This window comes from Morone saxatilis, unplaced genomic scaffold, assembly GCF_004916995.1.
Source record: "Morone saxatilis isolate NCDOM2014 unplaced genomic scaffold, NCSU_SB_2.0 Contig23, whole genome shotgun sequence".
NCBI lineage: Eukaryota > Metazoa > Chordata > Actinopteri > Moronidae > Morone > Morone saxatilis.
This window is the reverse complement of record NW_023339796.1, coordinates 21,816,182-21,824,175: the sequence shown is the minus strand read 5'-3', so window position 1 is coordinate 21,824,175 and position 7,994 is coordinate 21,816,182. Positions and strand designations below refer to the sequence as shown.

General features: G+C 35.9%; 1 long non-coding RNA gene across 1 annotated transcript in view; it reads right to left on the bottom strand.

The window, feature by feature from the left end:
- Positions 1–532: 532 nt before the first annotated feature.
- LOC118334401 overlaps positions 533–7,994 on the bottom strand; it is a 12,162-nt gene continuing 4,700 nt past the window's right edge. Inside the window, exon 2 of the long non-coding RNA XR_004797016.1 lies at positions 533–2,837. This is a non-coding gene — a long non-coding RNA (uncharacterized LOC118334401). The remainder of the gene's footprint in view (positions 2,838–7,994) is intronic.

The following is a 7,994-nucleotide window of genomic DNA, read 5'->3' as shown; positions in this document are numbered from 1 at the left end:
CTTCTCATCAGCTGAGGTTTGTAAAGAACGCTCTTCATGACAACATGCCATTCATTCCATTTTTTAAATTTAATTTTAGTCCTAAATGAACACACTAATGGTCACAGTGCATGGCCACTGCAAAATATGTATTGCAAGCACATACATTTCATCACTCTCTTAAAAATTATGTGCGTATGATACTAATTTTCCAATTACGTTGCGATGGAAAATGTTATTGCAGCCAGTGCGTAGTTAGGTATAGGCAACAAGAGCAGTTTGAGACAGATTGTGGTTTCGGTTAAATGTCAATAAAGTAAACTTAACTCAATAAATTAAACTGCCGGCCTGTTATCAGACATTATCAGTCTAAGACTGCCTCCTAACCTGCTATAACTGTACCAAGAAAGGACTCAAATACAAGACTCAAGGCACAAGAGCTCAGTAAAATAAAGTTAGCAAAGTCAAAAGGCAGGCAGAAATCCAAAAAACTGAGGCACATGAAACACAAAGGAATGCTTGACTCAAAAATGAAGACAAACTGGCACAGAAGGGAAGGAACACAGTGACTTTATACTCTACAGGCGTGCAGGGAATCAAATCAAATTGACACTCATTTTTATCCATGTCAACACACTGGTTTTGTTTAGTTTTTTAATAGTGGAGTGGAGCGAAGTAAAATGAAATTACAATGTTGGGCAGTACTGAGAAGACATGCCATCTATGAACACCCTTGATAGCAGTGTCTATCTTGGTGTAAGTCAACTCGGTGAAGTGGGCTGATTTAAGCCTGGAGCCAGTGAAGTAAAACAAGACACAAGGACTACAAAATAAAACAGGAAACAACCAAACCAAACCCCAAATCATCACAGTAGCCCCTGAGTCCAAAAAGTCCAGGTGAGTGGAGAGGTCTAGAGGAGGGAGTCAGGGTCCTGAGAGCTGAAGAGGGACGGAGCAGGAGACCTCAGGTGAATGGCCTTGGGACAGGGCAAAAGCGGAACTGGAGACCTGAGGCTGAGCCTGGGTGACAGAACTCCTCTGGTGGCCGCAGAAGAAGGCAGTGGAACCCCTCTGATGGCTGGCCACAAGGCAGGAGAGCACGACTGTAGGCTGGCAGCTGGAGTGAAAGACTGGAGGCCGGCGGCTGGAGTGCAGGAGTGCAGGACTGCAGGCCAAAGGACGGAATGGAGGACCAGAGACCAGTGACACGAGTGCAATAAACAGATGCGGACAGTCCACAGACGAAGAACCAGGAACAGGTGTCAGGCGGACCACCGATGAGGAACCAGAAATAGATGTCAGCCTGTCTTTGGTAACAGCCAAAAAAAACTCCTCAGATACCGACATATACATAATTGGTGGTCAGTCTGTATCCAATTCAGCATGTATCTGATCCACCAACCACTGCTTATTTTAATGAGAATAATAATTTACCATCCTCTTTTCCCACTGAAAGAGCACAACTACAAAGGACACTGAACACACTAAGGTGACAATGCTGTCCAGATAATTTAATAAAGAAAAACATGCTGGAACATAAACTTACAAGATGACGAGGCAGTAATCCAAAACAGAAGGAAAAATCCATCAACTGAAAGTGGTAGTGCATACAATGAGAAAACACAAGGGAAAAGGCTGAACACTGATAAAAGACAAACTTGCAAATAATAATAATAAAAAAAAAACTCTAAAGCTGTACTGTAGTGTAGTCTGTTCAACTGTATAGTATGCAAACTTTCTGTATGCAAGAAATGCCAGGATGTATACAACATTAGCAATAATTTATGAGTATAGGGTAGTTAACTAGGAAAGTGAGCTTGCCTCATTTATTGTATTGGCTAACTTAAGGTCTTTTTGTTTCCTCTGCTGTAGTTTACTGTACAGCAGCTGTCATAATTATCTTAGAAAATTTACCTAAAGCGGTGCTTAACTAAACAGAAAAAATACAATCAAGTAAATAAAAATGTTGCCAAAGTCGTATGTTGCGTTGTGAGACTGTGGGAAAAGAGGGGTCTGTGAGCGAACAGCTTTTCAACTTTCAACTTTCTCAATGCACCATCAATATATCTTTGATATATTATATCCTTAGGCCACTCCCTCTCGGTCACAATTCAATTATTAAAATATTGAATATTGTACAGCTTGAGTTGGAAGTATGATCTCTAAATGCTTTCTATTTCTAAATGGGTCAGTTGTTTGTTTTTTGTCTTTTGACCATATATATTTGGTACATCTACACACACATTTTAAAAAGTTTCAATCCTCAGAGCCAAAAAAGCTGCCTTTGGTCAGGTGACATGGAAGCATACAGCACCACCAGAGCAAGACTGAAAGCTGGCATCAAGGAGGCAAAGCGAAGGCACCCAGCAGACACTTTGCAGCCCTACAATAGAGGTGGCTTAACTATGCCAAAAAATATTTTTACCATTTATCTAACGCCTTCACTCAATGAAAATGGTATACGCTATAGGCCCTTTTCACAAAAACTAAAGACAATTTAGTTTGTTCATTTAAACTAGATTAAACTAATAATAATTTTATATGTGGCTAAATTAAACATTTCTATGAAAATAACAAATTGGACAAACTGTTAAAATGACACTACCTTGTACAGTTCTTCATTGGAATAATGTTATGTAACCCTTTCTGTGTTGAATTGCCTACCTCTTCAACGCTGTGCTGCAGTCTCTAAGTAGGCCAGCAGCTGTCAGCCATCAGGACTTTTTTGGTCATAGGAGAGTCAAGCCAACTTTCACACTTAAGAGTTAGAGTATCTCTAATGGAATAGAACACTGCATGCCGGGGGCCTGCACACTGATAGTGATCATACATTTCTTGTTGCTTGTAAAGTCTTGAACCTGGAAAACAAAGGCAGTGGACAAAGAATACACAAATACATGATGTAAATGTAAACCCACTTTTTAATTTATCACCATAGAAACAACTGCCAAGAAAAACAAAAAAAAAACAATATTGTAATGTAAAATAACTGATAATATGTGCACTGTATCACCAACAAAGGTCAAAATGATAGTTGCATTTAGAAATCAAGCCAAATATTTAGAATATAGTCAAGAAGTTTTTAAAAAAGCCTCTTAAAATTTCTTAAAACCAATACACAATATACAGTGATGTTAAAATTTTATACAGAAAGAGAAATAAAATCATCATTATTTCAGATATTAGTCATAAAAGATTGTCCTGTTGGGGAAAAACATTAATAGCACATTAGGTAGGATTAGTATACACTATAGCCCTGCTGTATAAAAGTTTTAACATTCCACACGTACCATACAAATACATACATTGAAGGCTCAAGTTTGATTTGTCAATAAAAACATTGTCAGCACCTATTTCACCGGCAGTGTTCTGAATCCTAGTTCCAGACAAACTGTTAAATCATCATTAAATTAATGACCCAGGATCAATTTGCTGCCAATTATAATTTAGCCCACAGAAACCTTCTCCAACCTTCCCTGTTATCCTCAAACATTTTATCAAACAAATATCAGATCACTGCTTTTTGAATCCTTTCTCTTTGCTACTCAAATGACCTCTTTCTCTAACAACAACCTTATTTCCTCTCTAAAACCTGAGTGAAGCAGGATCTTAATATTTTCTCTGCTTAAACCCGAACAACACCCACACTACAGCAAAAGTCAAGCATTTATGAGGTACACATTTGTGCCCACCATACACCTTTCTTAGGGCATGTTGCATGATCAACTACACCAATGAAGGCCTATTGAAGTGAATGCATTAATTGCAGCAAATCCTCTGAAATCATTTAATTTTGCCACAAAATACTGGTTTTAGCAGGCCTTGAAGCTATAATATGTAACATTTCTGCATTTAAAAAGTCAAAAAACAACTAACCCTAACCTATGTTATATATTTTGCTGAGTTGTGTAATTACATTATCCCATATGTTTCCAACAATGTTTAATTGATTGAGATATCCATTATTTTCAAGATAATCGTGTGTTTCATTTGACTCGGGTCGGACATGTTGGATACGTCAGAGAGAATAAAACTTTATTACACCTTGTCCATGAACATGATTTCTGCCTGATTTTTCATCGATAATGGTGGTTGTTTAACATTAAAGACAACTGCCATAGGTATTTTATTATTGTTGTGATGTTAGAGACCCCTGGCAGCATATACTACATACTGCGCATTTAAATAATACAGAAAGAACTATGTATTGTTGTTAGAAATGTTATTAATTTGCTGGAGAGTGGGTCTAATGTAGTTTTGTAGTTCATCAGTAGGGTTACTCCTAAAGTCCGTACCTCCTTTGGCTGTCTCTAATTCCAGTTTGCTGCTCTGAGTGACTGCAATGAGTTACAAAAGATGGTAAAACTACACACCTCCATTTATTTACTAACTCATTACAAGCAACAGTTTCTAATCACTGCACCTGTTTTTGAATGTAATTTTTCTGGAACAAAGTACATAGATCTCTGTTGTTGTATATATTGTGTATGCTGCTACATTGACTTGCACTAGGTGTATGGATCTATGTTTTAATTGTTGTATTATCTTGTCTCCTGTTGCTGCCTCTTGGCCAGGATGTCATTATAAATGAAAATTGGTTCTCAATTGACTGGCTAAATAAAGATAAAATAAATAAAATAAAAATAAAAATAAATTTTAAAATCAGACTTTAATACCCTATGCATATGAGCTGTGTGCTTTAATAATACAATGTTGACTCATTCATTTCACCTACAGTAATACAATACCTGTAAGCCCAAGCAATCCTGTACCAGTGACAATAGCACAGCACCATTCATGTTTGCGGTCACATAACAGTGGTCACATTTGGAGTTGTGATTTCAGCCAGAAGAAGCGTCACCTCCTACTACTTTATGTACAGTATGTGTTTCCTAACAGCCACAAAACTGCAGACATTTGAGTGCCAATAAAAATCAGGCATTCAAACCTCACATCATCACTCTGCTCGTCTTCCACAACAGTGACAACAAATTCAAGTAAAAAAATATTCCAACAAATCACCCCAAGGTCTGCTACCAAACCCTGCCTCTATTCATCCAGTCTGCATCTTATCTAAAAACGCTGTTAAATCCATGTACTGTTATCCCTTTTAAAATAAAGGATATATATATATATAAAGAAAAAGAAAATAAAGTTTCCTCTATATTACAACTACTTAAATACACACTTGATTAGTATTATCCATAGGCTACTTCCTACCTAATGGCTTTTCATTTCATAAATTTTTTGAAAGGACACTTACTGGTAATAATTTACTCCAAACTGGTGCCCAGCTTTAATAAAAAGCTGGCAGCTGTAAATTCTCAAACCTTCATGCTAGAAAAAAAAAAAAAAGGAAATCCTAATTTGCAAAAAGCTCTAATACCCCACTTTTTCAGTTACATGAAGACAGAAGTCTGTGCATTGAGAATATGTAGGGTGTCGCATGATATTTAAGACCCTATCTAATATGCTATTGTATAGGTAGAGGGCTCACCCTGCCTTAAAAGACCAGTGTGTGGGATTTATTGGCAACTAGTGGTGTTGTTGCTGATTGCAACTCGCTGCCTTACCCACTACTTCCTTGCATGTAGAACCTACCGTGGTTGTGAAATGCATAAAAAAAAAGTGAAAGGCCCTATCTAGAGTGAGTGTTTGGTTTAACCAATCTGGGCTACTGTAGAAACATGGTGGTTCAACATGGCAAACTTTGTGGAAGAGGACCCATGGCGTCTCTAGATGTAAAAGGCTCATTCTAAAGTAACAAAAACAAAAACACAATTATTACTATTGCATCATTATACAGTAATGAAAACATAGTTGTCAATATTATATTCAATTTCTGCCATATTCTGCAAATAGAGCCCCTAAATTATACACACTGGACCTTTAGAGAACACCCCATTTAAATTTGGACACACTGGAATGACTGCCAGAATACTATATACAGTATCTGATTTTCCGTTGTTTGTCAGTCTTAATCTTGGTGATACAGTATTTTCTTTTAACTACTAACTATGTTGTTCCTATGTAGTGAAAATATGGAAAAACAGTTTACAGCTAATAATTGGATTTTTCTGCTGAAGATGCTGTTCATATGTATATGCTGTTTATCTGTGCTGTAGTCTAAGAAGAAATAAAGAAGAAGCTATTTCCCTGCAGATAGTGGACAGCACTAAATTCCCAGTGATTGAATGAAGAAGACACGTCAGTGATGTTTCTTGGATATTAAAAACAAATGGGAAATTTTCATTAAATTATCTTAAATAATTAAAATCTTAAAATGCACTGTAAGCATCATACTACAGCCTTGTTGGGACTAACGTTTCAAACCAATGAAAGAAAGATGAAAATGAAAAGTTTCACACACTGACTTGCTTTAACTGCAATCCATTTCAAACTGTCAAGTTACTCACAACAAATGTGAGTGAGTACACACACTATGCTAACATTTTACTCCAAAATTTGCCAATATCTGCATGCTAAAATAGGCACCACAATCATATCATAACAAAAATAAGTTACACTAAATCTGACAATCAGGGTAGAAATATATTTAAGACAATGCTTTTTCTTCTCCTAACGTAAACTTAATTAAGAGTTCAAATATAACTCTCTAAACCTTTCATCCAAATACAAACATATTCATCATGGCATCATTCATATTAGTGGTGACTAATTCCAAAGGGCAAATACTAAATTTTGAAACCACCATTCACACACCAGCAGATCTGAATAAATTAAAAACATCTGAAAAATGTTCCTCATAAATCAGTAATCTTAATAAAATAGCTTTTTCCAAAGCTGTGGAAAAATGCAGTTAGGAAACACAAAATGGAAGCTACTCTGCTTTTACAGTGTGTTATTTTTTTCACAGTAATGCTTTATTTTACATGACTGTAATTCCCTAATTATTTCATGTAGAAACATTCACATGCAGTAATTTTGGCTTGCTTTAGTAATACAAATTATTGAACAATGACTAAAAAAATGAATCATGAGGCCATTGTTACCCAGAACAGGTATTATGCCATCATGTTGAGCAACTATTAAAATGTCTCTGACAAAATCCATGTTAATAATACATAAACAGTAGAAAATAGACTGGTAATTCCTGACAAATAATATAATTATTCAGCTAAATCAGCAAACCATATTTGTTTTTGCTTAAAGCTGCAAATGTTTTCACATTCAAATATGAATAAATAAATTATGTATATTTGGCATTATAGCTCTGTGTTTTGTAATATATATGCTGGGAAGGTAAAATACCTATTGATTGTGACTCATAGAGGATTCCTTCAATGGTCTGTATTATAGTTTTTTTATATAATAATTTGGCAATGGCAATAGCAATAACAGCAAACATAAATAAATAAATATACAAACTAAAATTGTACAGTCTTTCCCAGAGTGGCCAGAAACACACACAATCTTGTATGCTTAAAACTAAACTTAAAAGCCCTCCAGCAAAAGTAGATCTAAACATCAGCTCTAAGCAGAAGAGAGAAAAAAAACAACACAATACTTTTCTTGGACTGAAATTGTCAGTGCAATTACATAGTATAGTTGCAACTAAATGTGTTGCATATTCAAACATTTTGTATGCTTTAAATTTTATATTTTAAACAAAAAAAAAAAATTACCAGAAAGTCATTTTGTACATGGATCACATGTTTTCGTACACTGGTACATTTCACAGACAAGTGTCTGTCATCGTGCAGTGTAGCACACATTCAGGATTCCACTTTAAAAGGTCCAGTGTGAAACATTTAGGAGGATCGGTATGTTTTGATTAGTTTATAATCACCTGAAAATAACAACTGACATGTTTTTCGTTACCTTACCTTTATCTACAGTGTAAACAGATCCTCTTCTACAAGGCCACCATGTTTCTCAAAACAACAAACCAAACACTTGCTCTAGATAGGGACTTTAGAGTTTTCTCCTACACAGGCTGCACAGTTTTTAAGTTTGCTAGATGCCACCAAATCCCACACACTGAACCTTTAACA